This window comes from Triturus cristatus, chromosome 4_2 (genome assembly GCF_964204655.1).
Source record: "Triturus cristatus chromosome 4_2, aTriCri1.1, whole genome shotgun sequence".
NCBI lineage: Eukaryota > Metazoa > Chordata > Amphibia > Caudata > Salamandridae > Triturus > Triturus cristatus.
Genome location: NC_140586.1, coordinates 307,311,897 through 307,325,795, shown reverse-complemented (window position 1 = coordinate 307,325,795; position 13,899 = coordinate 307,311,897). Strand labels below are relative to the sequence as shown.

General features: G+C 44.0%; 1 protein-coding gene across 7 annotated transcripts in view; it reads right to left on the bottom strand.

Annotated features, from left to right (window-relative positions):
- The window catches only part of RALGPS2 (Ral GEF with PH domain and SH3 binding motif 2), a 983,056-nt gene that overhangs the window by 155,311 nt on the left and 813,846 nt on the right, over positions 1-13,899 (bottom strand). The gene's annotated exons all lie outside the window — the stretch shown is intronic.

Genomic DNA, 13,899 nt, shown 5'->3' with positions numbered 1-13,899 from the left:
TCCTCCAACACGACTCCTGATAATTCCTCCTAACAGTGTGTATCATGGAATGTGCGTGGTTTGTTTAATCCCGAGAAAGGGCCGGCAAGCGGTATCATATTCATCCAGAAACGGGATACGCCTTCCTTCAGGAGACACTGCGCGCCAGGTACAATACCTCATTAAGGCTCATCTTGGGGCACCAACCGTTTAATTTCGAACTACAGCACGTACTCCAGAGGTATATGCATCCTCATCCACAAGGCACTACCATTTGCTATAAGCGAGGTTGTCGCCGATCTTGAAGGTCGCGATTTGATTGTAGAGGGAACACTAGGCACCATCCCCCTACTATTAGTTAACCTTAATGCACCAAACATAGATGCTCCCGAGATTTTCACTGATATATCAGCGAACCTTACTAGCTTGCATTCTTCTACTATACTCTTGGGTGTGGATTTCAACCTCCCCATGAATCCGAAGATCAATACTACTGGCCCGGGCCATTTTGCTAAACCACATTCTATGCGCGCATTTACTGAACTTGCACAATCCCATCTCCTAACAGTTGTATGGAGACCCAAGTATCCAAATAGTAGGGAGTACATGTTCTAGTCTGCTCTTCATGGGATTTGGTCCCGAATAGATCACTCGTACATTACACTTACTGATATTTTGCATGTACCCAGAACACTATCTGATCACTCCCATGATACAGATACAGGACAACTTGCCACCACGTCCACCCTGGCGCTTTCCCGCAAATTAGTTATTAGACGAAATCTTCCGTACTGAAATCCGGGAGGCAATTACTGAATATTTTCAGCATAATGCAGGCATTGTGCAACATTTATTAACATTATGGGATGCTTTTAAGTGTATATCAGAGTGGTCTGCATAGCAAAACACTTTGGAGTTCTCCGCTCCATTCGCAGAGACTTAACACAAGTAGAACAAGCCCTAAAAAGACTTAACCTCGAAATGCTCATGGTAGATCATGCTGCACACTTAGGGAAGAGAGCAGCACTTATGGAAGAATTTCAAGACTTAGCCCATCGTGAGGTCAAGTTCATAAGCAAATATGCCAATGTAAGAATGTACGGCGAGGGGGAGAGACCTAGTCGCACGTTGGCCAAAAACTTTGCACCCATACCAAACGACCATGATCCCCTCCATCCACCTCGATGGCTGCACCGTAAATACATTGTCAAGACACATCACGCACACCTTTCTACAATAACCTTTATGCCTCTAAAGCCAACGCAACTACCTTGCTGAAATTGCGATAGTCTGGATGGAGAAGGGGCAGCAGCAATTTCTAGTGGCGCCCATTACTTGCAAGGAAATTGCACAAGCCATCGACGACCTTAATGGTACACGTGCCCCGGATCTAGAAGGCTTTACCGGTGCGTTTTACAAAGCATACAAAGATAGCAAATCCCGTACCTACTTGAGGTTTATGCAGAAGGCTGGTCTTGTGGCGTTCTCCCCTAGACAATGCGAGAGGCAGTCATAACTCTTCTATTGAAGCCCGGTAAACCACCCGAATATTGCTCATCCTACCGTCCATTATCTCTATTGAACCACAATATTAACATTATGGCTTAGGTGCTGGCCACCCGCTTATCGCTTCTCATTAGCACAATAGTTTCACCGTTATAGACAGGGTTTGCCACCAACTGGTACACTTCAGTAAATTTGCGAACAGTGTTCGGAGTCCTAAATCAAATTAATCCGGACCTTCCAGCTACGGCAGTCCTATTGGATGCTGAAAAAGCATTCGATTCCCTAGAAGAACAAGTTACTTACCTTCGGTAACGATATATCTGTAAGAAACATTAGTAGTGATGGATTCCTTACCTTAGAATTACCCTCAGGCGTCAGACTGGATCCGGAAAGTTTTCGTCAGCAGTACCCCTGCACGTTGGAGGATGGGGTTGTGCGGCTCCGCGTCCATCTTTGGCGTCATGGTCACCGAGATGACATCGCGGCAGCTACTTAGACTTCGCCCTCGTGCGCTGACGTCAGTTCTGTACACTACTTTCCGCGCCAGGAATGCAGAGTCATGCAAGATACTGACCACTGGTGCCTTGAAACTAGGACCCTGAAAGGGATGACCTTAACCCTAGAAATTAGTTCGCAGAACAGGGAGGATGGGTGGGGCGGTAAGGAATCTATCACTACTAATGTTTCTTACAGATATTTCGTTACCGAAGGTAAGTAATTTGGTCATCTTGTGGAAATATGGATTTTTCTGGTCAGTTATGTCCCCTATCTTGGACCCCAACGGTTCCATGTGCATGTTACAAGTACATGTATGTTTCCTCCAGTTCCAGTTATGAAGACGCAAATACATGTGCGTCCACCGTCAACATGTCCTCTGTCAGATCCGCCATGAATAGGCCGGATATTCCATTCCTAAATATGAAAGGCCACCGGCTTTATATGGTTCACTTATGCCATTTTACAGTCCAGGCAAGTAGGCCCTGATTCTGTCATCAAACTCCTCTTGCCTTCTGCCTCTGAAAGCTCGAGTCTGAGCCTGCAACTGTGACCATGAACTTTGTCTCATTCTCTGCGCGGCTCACAAAGCCTGACATCAGCCTATTCTCTGCCAAGAACTGTATTTCACCTTCGAGTTATCTGCTTCCCCCTCAGCCGATGCATTCCTGCCTAGTAGTTTAAGTAAACATTTTTCCAGCTACCGAGCAAAAGGCCCGGCTTCTCTGCCCTCATGCAAGTAATTCATAGTCCTGTTACTATGGAAGATTCCTGCCCTCGCATTTAGTGTAGACACTTAGACGCTTGTACACGCACGCACAGTCAGTATAGAATAGATTCTGTCCGAGAGTCCTTCTTTATGGATAACATAGTTCTTTAAACATAGGATGTTAGATATGATTTGGGATTAGGTTGACTTGACCCCCCAGACTTCTTGTCTCCACATGTAGAGCTAAATGTCAAGTCCCCTTCACCCCCTAGTTACACGTCAATTACACGTCATGCTGCTGCGCGCGCATCTATGCCAAGTATTATCTTATAGATCCACCTATATGTGACATCATAACCAATTATGTTCCTTTTTACTCCTTATTACACCCATTTTTGGTTACACAGATAAATCGTCATTTTCCTTATCAATTGTTACGCCTACTGCATTCGCTTCATTGTAATGTATGATCTATAAAAGTCATTTCATGTCAATAATGTATGTACTTCACTTCCTGAACCTCCGTGGTGATGGAACTTGGAGCAACCGATTATAATCGTTCATTGGAATAAAGCCCATTCCGAACCTCTAATACCACGGATTCTGCCTCTCATTTTACTGAGCTGTTTTATTATGTTTCCGTATCAAATTAAGTCCAGGTAAAGGAAAATTATTTACCACATGAATGGCGCCCGAATAGGGACACTTTCTCATCTCACGCGCCGGCGGTGAGTTGCAGGCCCGGTCTCCTGCCACAGCTGGACGGACAATAACGCGTACCAGCAGGATTTCCTGTATCTCCCTCCGGTCAAGCGGGGGCGACTGAGACTGCGATCAACACCCAGACGAGGCGGTGAGAAGTGCGAAGTATCCCGACCAGAGCCTAGCTGAGAGAGCAAGATCCGAGGTATACAGAGGCCCACCAGTTTCCGAAGTCCCAAGTCGAGTCCAGTTTCCGACGAGTCGAGTCGAGTCCAGTCCGGTCCAAGTCCAGTTTCCGAGGCCTTCCGTTTCCGAAGCTACCCGGTGAGTACCATTACTGGGGAGGCATTTCTGACGTGCACATAGGTTGTGCCGGTCAAGACGGGTTTGGGTACACAAATCCGGTCTGCACTGTTTTAGCAGTGTATATGTACTGTTTTAGCAGTATATCAAGTATTCCGAAGTATCTAGTTATTGTCAAGAATTATGCTTGGTGATTAGTTATGCAGACGATCATCATTGTTGTTTCAGTTAAAGGTTTAATGTTAAATGTTTTAAGTACGTTCTGCATATTGTGGTATGAATGACTGTTCATTATCGTGTTTATTGTATTAAGTCTGTTCAAAATCAAGTATCAGGTCAGTTGGTCAAAATTGAGTATAAGGTCAGTTCTCAATATGCCGTTCTTTTCGAAACTAAGACAGATCACTACAAGAAAAGGGGTACTCGAAGAAGCCGTTCCTATTCCTCCTAGGGACACTCCAGGGCACTTCATGTATCACAAACATGGCTTAGACGCTATATTATTTCTTGATTTATGGGTAGACTACACCAAGGGATTACCAGAAAGTCAGAGGTGGCCCGCAGCGGGAACCTGGGATACGGAGTGCATCATGAAAGTCGAGGAAGAGTTATGGAAAAGGAAAGTCAGACAGTCACAGAAAGATGCCGTTGAGTTATGGCGTAAAGAATCACATAGACGAACAGAAAAAGCACGTAGACAGGAGGAGAAGAGTAAAGAGAATTCCAATAAAGTTCAAGAAAATCTATTAATTGAGGAAGGTATCCGAGTGAAATCAGAACAAGTAGACAGACAAAGAAATGCCCTTATGAATGGTATGTATCCCCTTCTGGCCGAAGGATTACCTAAGGCTACTCCAGAAATACCGAAAGACTTGCCACCCCCATTGTTCCCAATAAAGGTACATCCTAAGGGGCATCCTAGAACCGCAGAAGATGTTTTTCTTTCCTCATATTTAGATGACGCAGCTCCCGAGTATGCTAATTCCGCCCCGCATAGACCGCATACCAGGGAGATCCAACGCCAAGATCCAGTACCCGTATCCCTACAGCAACAAATCGAGTCACAAGTTCCGGCAAGCACATCTGTTTCTGCATCCGCTCCTACAGCGACTTCTATAGCTGTGTCCACACCTGTAGTTGCTGTGTCACGTTCAACGAATCCTTTCACACCCGACACCCCAGATGGGGCCACGGGAGGTGCTACCAATATTTTTTCTACACCACCCAGAATGAATAAACTTACTTTTCAAGAGTCAGCACATTCACGTACACCCAAACTCATAAGTGCCCGTACGCTGAAGGAACTTCTTGTAGATTGCAGATATGACCCTGTGCCCGGCAAAGAGGACGAAATGACCCTGGCATCATTGCGTATCAGACGAGCCGCAGTGTATTTAGGGAAGTTACCAGGAATGACTGCGCATCTAGATAAAATATATCATTTTGTCCAAACAGGGCGAGATCCAGAATGTATTAACAGAGCTATGGAATACCAGAAAGTAGAGATACAGGGGGAACGGTTACGTTTCCTCATAAATTGTGTGATCAGAAATCAAGACCGACCGGGGGTAGACCCGGAAGCAATGCAAATTCTTACAAGATGGAGCCAGAATATATCAGAAGGGAGACATGATAAGCAAAATTGTATAATAGCCATGTGCCGAAAGATCCGTAAAGAAATAGAACGCCTACACGAAGAGAGATTAGAGGTAGACGAGCTCGAACAAAGCGAGGAAGAAGGGTCAGGACTGCCCGTGGGACAGTCGGACACCATAGCCTATGTAGGTAGAGGAAGATCTTGTAATAGTAATAGATGTCTTACTGACTCGATACGTCCGATATGTCCAGATAATAACAGGAATTTCCAAATACCTATAATTAATATAAGGTCTAACGAGCATTCGTTCCAAACCGCCGACAAACTACTCCGAGAACGAAGGGGTTATCATTTTCTCGATTCTATGGATGAACAAGATTTAGCCAGGGCAGCTGTCCATTGGGTGGACAGTCCCGGAAAATATAGTGATGATACAGTAGTACGCACATTTTTGAATCTCACCCCAGATGAACAGAGGTTAGCTGGGATTTATATGATTCAACAACTCATTATACTATATCGGAGTCAGCATTCGGACCCTGGTCCCTTACCTGACATATTGACTGAATTGCTTATGAATAGATGGAGAGGTTCAGGTACTAAATTAATTAAAGAAATTCTAGAATCAAGAAAGCAGTATATTCTTTTTGTATGTTCAGACCGTGTCTCATTGCCCGTCAAGGAAAGAACCACGTATCACATGGATAGACAGAATCCCTTACGAGAAGTGCACCCAATAAAGGGCGAGGACAACGAGTTTAAGCGCGTATTTGTATATACGCCCATATCAAAAATAGAATTGTTACAAATGAAGAAAGTGGTACCCAGTCATGACAAAGACCCAGCGGGTTTTCACCGAGAAATTAAAGACATGTTACTCATGGGAGAGTATACCTATCCCGACATTATGACAATATTAAAGGTATTGATGCCTGCTGGCATTTACGAGAAACTCAAGGAAAAAGAGTGGGAGGTAGGAGACCAAAAGATAGAATGGTCAGCATTGGAAGCAGAAGAAAAGGCCCGAGGTCCAGGTTCGGGGCTTGGGGATAGAACTAAAGCACTACCAGGTTTATTAGTACAGGTACTGCCACGTTTATTAACTACGAAAAAGGAAGATTGGGGTACAATTTCAGCCTGTAAACAGAAGCAAGATGAAGACACTAGTGATTACTATGCCCGATTCGAAAAATGTTTTGGTATAAATAGTGGCATAAAAGCAAGTAGCGAATCATACCCGCATCTGTTCGTAACAAAATTAGTAGAAAATGCCCTGCCCCAAGTAAAGAATAGAGTATTAAAATTCGAGAGTACGTGGCAAGGTAACACCCCATCACAAATGTTACAAATGTTACAGTACCATCACAATAGGATTAGAGAGGAACAAGAACATGAACACAGACGCATGAAAGACACGAAAATGAAAATGCTAGTTTCCCAGACAGTTCCAGCTGGAGGACATAAAAAGGGTATGACACATTCCGATTCAGCAGGACCTGTAAAAGGGACATGCAATTATTGTAAAAAGCCAGGTCATTACGTACACGACTGTCCAGTTTTAAAACACAATATCGCCATAGGTAAAACACAAGAAAGATCACGGCCACTCAGACAAGATCAGAATGAACAAGGAGCTCTGCAGCATGCCCAGGCCATGCCAGCCGCACAACAGCCAATACAGTTTGTGCCAGCTGCACCACCGTTGCCTGTTGCTGCCACACAGACAACAACACGACAAATGTATCAGACCGCACAGTATGAATATCCTGAGTACCAGCGTTACGCATGAAAAAGCCTAGAGAGGGAAGTTGACTTACCCTTTATCGAGATCCCTGTGGATCAAGAAGGACCTTATGTACATAGTGAATTATTAGGCCAAGATAGAAAATTTTTACTCGATACAGGGGCAAGTCGAACAACTATAAAACGTAGTGAAGTTCCAGGGGCACCCCTCTCAGGCTCACAGAATATTTCCCTTGGTTTTTCAGGAAAACCTATTGTTAATGAAGTGTCACAACCTCTGCCACTTACGATAGGACCTCTGACCCGAACTACAGATTTATTGCTTACTAAATCATGTCCAGAAAACTTACTAGGAATAAAAACATTGAAAGCTCTAGGAGCCATAATATGTTGTTCTCCGGAAGGTGTAAGGTTGTTTTTACGTGATTTTAAAGGTCACTATGTGTCTAGAGACATGGATCCCCGACTGCAGACTTTACCTACACATCTATGGGCACAAGGCCCTACTGATGTTGGATGCATGAATATTACACCATATCGAGTCACATTAAAGGCAGGAGTGGTGCTACCACGAATGCGACAATACAAGTTACCACCAGATGCTGTAGTGGCTTTACTACAAATCATTGACGAGCTCCTTGCCCAAGGAGTAGTTGTAGAAACAGACTCCAATGTATGTAATTCACCGATAATTCCGATTCTTAAACGAACAGATCCAAAGGCCCCGCCAGTATATCGATTGGTTATTGATCTGCGCGAATTAAACAAGTGCATTGTGCCACAATTCCCTGTGGTCCCAGATATCTCGTCATTACTGACAGCTATTGATTCTGAAGCAACATTCTTTACTGTAATCGATCTCAAGAATGCCTTTTTCAGCGTCCCAATAGATCCGGAAAGCCAATATTTGTTCGGATTTAGTTTAAATGGACGTAGCTTTAAATTCTCACGCGCACCTCAAGGATTTACAGAAAGCCCCAGCATCTATAGCCAAGCACTGAAACGAGAACTTGACAGTATCCACATGCCAGTTAACACTGCTCTGCTCCAATATGTCGATGATCTGCTGATCACCGCAAGAAGCGAACCGGAATGTGAAAAAGCATCACTGACAGTTTTACAATTTCTAGCCGAAAAGGGGCACAAGGTGTCCCCTTCTAAGCTGCAATTCTGTGTCCAGCGAGTTGTTTATCTTGGACACTCGCTGTCCAAGGAGGGAAGGCAGCTTACACCGGACCGCATTCAGTTAATAGCTAACATGCCAATACCCAAGACACAAAAGGAGGTGCGGGCTTTCATAGGTCTCACTTCATATTGCAGGCAGTGGATCCCGCAGTATGCATTTCTAGCAAAACCACTCATTCAGTTGACAACACAGGAGGCAGCCACATCGACTGTTCTCCCTTGGACTCAGGAACATACACAAGCTTTTGAAAGCCTAAAGAAAGCTTTATGTCAAGCACCTGTCTTAGCAACACCATGTTACAGAAAACAGTTTACACTCTTTGTTACAGAACGCGAAGGTACTGCTTTGTCAGTACTCACACAGGAACAAGCAGGAGCACACAAACCATGTGCTTATTTTTCTAGTACATTAGATCCCGTAGCTCAGGCTTTGCCTGCATGCCTGAAATCAGTAGCAGCGACAGCTTTAGCAATCAGACAAAGCGATGCCATATTGTTAGGACATCCATTGACAATACAAGTACCACATGCAGTAGAGGTTCTTGTAAATAGAACGCAAACACAACACTTGACTATAGCGCGACTTACAGGATACGAGCTTACATTGTTTCAGCCACACATAGAAATCAGACGCTGTAACACATTGAATCCTGCCACACTTTTGCCAGTAACCGGAACAGACCCACTAGCTCATGACTGTATTGAAGTTATTACTATAACGACAAAACCCAGACAAGACTTAACCGATGTCCCATTGTCAGATCCAGACCTGACATTGTATGTAGATGGTTCATGTATGAGAACAAGTACAGGAGAGTTAGTGGCCGCTTACGCAGTCACAACAGATACTGAAGTCATTGAAACTAATCGTATAAATACTTTGTCAGCTCAAGCCGCAGAGCTCATCGCTCTGACACAAGCCTGTATTCAAGCCACGAATAAAAAAGTCAACATATACACTGATTCACGTTATGCATTCGGAGTTGTACATGACTTCGGCGTGCTGTGGCGAGAGAGAGGTTATTTAACTTCCCACGGTGCCCACATTCAGCACGGACCCCTCATTCATGCCTTATTAGATGCAATACATCTACCCACTGCAATATCAATTATGAAATGTAAGGCTCACACGAAGGTTACTGATATCATTTCTCAAGGCAATGATCTAGCCGACAGAACAGCTAAACAGACTGCTCAAACACAAACATCCGACATGACAAAGACAATAGTCCCGACACCGACACAGTGTATGACAGTTAAAGATCCTACTCTTGACGTAATTGACATACAGACACATGCTACACCAGACGAAATAAAGAAATGGACTGAATTAGGAGGGATCCAAACGGACCAAGGATGGATGATGAAGGAAAAGTCTGTATGGTTCCTTCCTGATTCAATGGTCCAAGTTATAATTAACACTATACATAGTCCAGCGCATCTAGGAGAAAAAGCTATGCTAGACAGCATTCAACACATTTGGTTCAATAAACATTTACGAGCAGCAGCTAAACAAAAAGTCCGTACCTGTATGATCTGTTGCCAGTTCAACCCAGGAAAAAGCGTTCCCGTAGAACAGGGTGGATTTCATCCTCCTGATCACCCTTTTGAAGCCCTCCAGATGGATTACATCCAGATGGAACGATGTCGAGGATTCAAATATGTTCTCGTAGTTGTCTGCGCTCTGTCCCGCTGGACGGAGGCATACCCGGTTTCAGATTACACTGCCCCGACTACTGCCAAACAGTTGGTTCGAGAATTCTTCCCACGATACGGTTTACCACGTGTTGTTTACTCAGATAACGGCCAGCCGTTCTCATCCGAATTAATGAAACATGTTTCACTTCTGTTGGGATATCAGTGGAAATTCCACTGTGTCCGACACCCCGAGGCAGCAGGTCTCGTAGAAAGACATAATCAGATACTGAAAATCAGATTGTCCAAAATATGCAGAGAGAAAGGTGTCGACTGGATAGTAGCATTACCAGTTGCACTCTTTTACATGAGAATGGTAGCACACTCTCGAACAGGGCTATCCCCGTATGAGGTGATCTTCGGCAGACCACCAAATATGTGGGGGACGCCTATACCACGCAAAATAACTGATGTTGACTGTAATATGCTGACAGATTACTTGGCTTCCTTGATGTCTGCACTACAATCTTGTCGTTCACAGGTAGCTGCAGCCTTTCCCGACAACACTGAGGTGAAACCCCATGACGTAGTTCCGGGTGATCTCGTATTTGTGAGAAATTTCGACCGAAAGACTCAGCTGGAGCCCAGGTGGAAGACACCCAAGTTGGTTCTGCTCACCACAAGGACAGCCGTGAAGATCGAGGGCCGCAAGGGCTGGATTCATTCAAGTCATATCAAGAAATTTCATGGACTATCCTCGGATATAGACATTGTGCCCTGCACTCCCTCACAGACTGATTCAAAACTTCCTTTGGTTGAAAAGACTAAAACGGAACTCTATAAAGTAAAATTGAGGCCTAGAACGTCAGACAATTTGATTGTTTAAGTCCTCTCCAAGGTGAAGCGGTTGAATTTGTCTCTGACATGTATCCTCTAGACCTGAATCATGGACAGTCGCGAAAAATGATGAAACGACAGGCGTATTGTAAATCACTGCGTAGCCATTGCATAGTGACATTAATAATCTTGTTTTTCTTAAGTCTTTTAATAATTACTACAAGTATATTGTTGCACATATATTACCCTATTGCCAGAAATGTTTACAATGTTACCGCAGAACATTCTTTTAGTGACCTACCACCGCATGAATTGTCTTATAGACTTGCGCTGCGCAATAACACTTTCATTAGTATGTTACATCATTCCCATCAGACTAGTAATGCAACTAATTGTTGGGTGTGTGGCCGACTCCCTCCCTATCAGAATTATGAAGGAGTCCTGCCATTCTTTCCACACCCATTTACACATAATGGCTCCTGTGGAGCATGGTTTAGTTTAATCAATTCCATAGACTCAGACACAGCAGTTTACCAAGATCATTGGGTATGGGGAAACCTGAACCTAGTTTTACTCAAGGTCTGCTACCCTGACAAGGAGGGTCGCCCCAAAAGAACAGGAACTGATCTAGAAAATGAAGTATATGGATTAGGTAATTTTACACCTAATCTCATGATTCTAAATGTTGTATCCGAAGTTGAACTAGTCTTACCCACCATGTCAGTATTCCCAGCGAAAGGTGAATTGTGTGTAAGAAAGGTTGGTTCCATACATATGGGCCATAGTAAATGCACTACTACAGTAGAATTCAGTGATCAAGGCAAATCTTCATTTAGAGCTTATCGCCACTCCTACTTTATATGTGGTCAGACTGCATATATGCGTCTACCTCTAGATTGGGATGGTACCTGCTACATTGCATTCCTTTTGCCACCTGTTTTCCTAGCTCCTCCTGATTATTACAGAAATATTCATTTAGTACACAACAGAGAGCGGAGAGATCTCCCAATTGTCGATTACACTGAAACAGCATGGGAAAAATACACAGATTTCAATAAAGGCATCTTTCCTTATATAGGTACTGTTACAAATAGTAAGCTGATACGTAGATTAACTAGAACCCTTGAAGCAGTAGTGAATGAGACTATTTCCGCCTTAGGCAATTTAACAGAAGAGCAGTCTGCTATGCGGATTGTTGTGCTTCAAAATCGTCTTGTCCTTGACGTCATCCTGGCTGATAGGGGCGGAGCATGTAGGGTCATCGGATCAAGCTGTTGCATTTTCATACCAGAAAATTCGCCATCTGTATATAAAGCTATAACTCGCCTTCATAAGATTGTAAGCCAGATACACCAGAATCCAGGCACCTGGACTTGGTCAGGTTGGGTTTGGAGTGTGATATCAGCCTGGGGATGGAGAGTCCTATCTTTCCTAGGTATTGGCCTTCTCATACTATTCAGTTGCTGTCTATGTCTACAATGTGGACCAGCGATCTGTGGTCTGTGTGCCACATCGTGTATTCCACCACCAAGATTTCATTCGTCACGGAAGAAGAAAGAAGAACAAATGATGCTATATGAACAGATCAATGGATTAATGAAGATTGATATCTCTTGACGGGCAAGTAGGGGACAAGGAGGGAATGTGGAAATATGGATTTTTCTGGTCAGTTATGTCCCCTATCTTGGACCCCAACGGTTCCATGTGCATGTTACAAGTACATGTATGTTTCCTCCAGTTCCAGTTATGAAGACGCAAATACATGTGCGTCCACCGTCAACATGTCCTCTGTCAGATCCGCCATGAATAGGCCGGATATTCCATTCCTAAATATGAAAGGCCACCGGCTTTATATGGTTCACTTATGCCATTTTACAGTCCAGGCAAGTAGGCCCTGATTCTGTCATCAAACTCCTCTTGCCTTCTGCCTCTGAAAGCTCGAGTCTGAGCCTGCAACTGTGACCATGAACTTTGTCTCATTCTCTGCGCGGCTCACAAAGCCTGACATCAGCCTATTCTCTGCCAAGAACTGTATTTCACCTTCGAGTTATCTGCTTTCCCCTCAGCCGATGCATTCCTGCCTAGTAGTTTAAGTAAACATTTTTCCAGCTACCGAGCAAAAGGCCCGGCTTCTCTGCCCTCATGCAAGTAATTCATAGTCCTGTTACTATGGAAGATTCCTGCCCTCGCATTTAGTGTAGACACTTAGACGCTTGTACACGCACGCACAGTCAGTATAGAATAGATTCTGTCCGAGAGTCCTTCTTTATGGATAACATAGTTCTTTAAACATAGGATGTTAGATATGATTTGGGATTAGGTTGACTTGACCCCCCAGACTTCTTGTCTCCACATGTAGAGCTAAATGTCAAGTCCCCTTCACCCCCTAGTTACACGTCAATTACACGTCATGCTGCTGCGCGCGCATCTATGCCAAGTATTATCTTATAGATCCACCTATATGTGACATCATAACCAATTATGTTCCTTTTTACTCCTTATTACACCCATTTTTGGTTACACAGATAAATCGTCATTTTCCTTATCAATTGTTACGCCTACTGCATTCGCTTCATTGTAATGTATGATCTATAAAAGTCATTTCATGTCAATAATGTATGTACTTCACTTCCTGAACCTCCGTGGTGATGGAACTTGGAGCAACCGATTATAATCGTTCATTGGAATAAAGCCCATTCCGAACCTCTAATACCACGGATTCTGCCTCTCATTTTACTGAGCTGTTTTATTATGTTTCCGTATCAAATTAAGTCCAGGTAAAGGAAAATTATTTACCACAATCTGAAAGAAACACATAGTAATAGATTCCTTACCTTAGAATAGATACCCCAGCAATACCAACCCCGGTGGGGAGTCTGCGAACCAAGATCACACCAGTAAGTCTCTGAGAACAGAACGGCCCAAAAAGTAATCTCTCTGGACTTGGCTGTCCAGGCAGTAATGCTTAGTGAAAGTGTGCAGCGAGGCCCACGTAGCTCCCTGACAGATGTCTTGTAAGGGTACCCCATGTCCCAACGCCGTAGTGGCAGCAGTCGCCCTGGTGGAATGGGCACGCAACCCCAACGGAGTCTCCTTTTTAGCCAAAGAGTACCAGGCTTTAATACACAAGACGACCCATCTGGAGATAGTCCGCTTGTGTACGGTCTGGCCTTTCTTGGTGCCAACATAGCCAACAAACAGCTGGTCA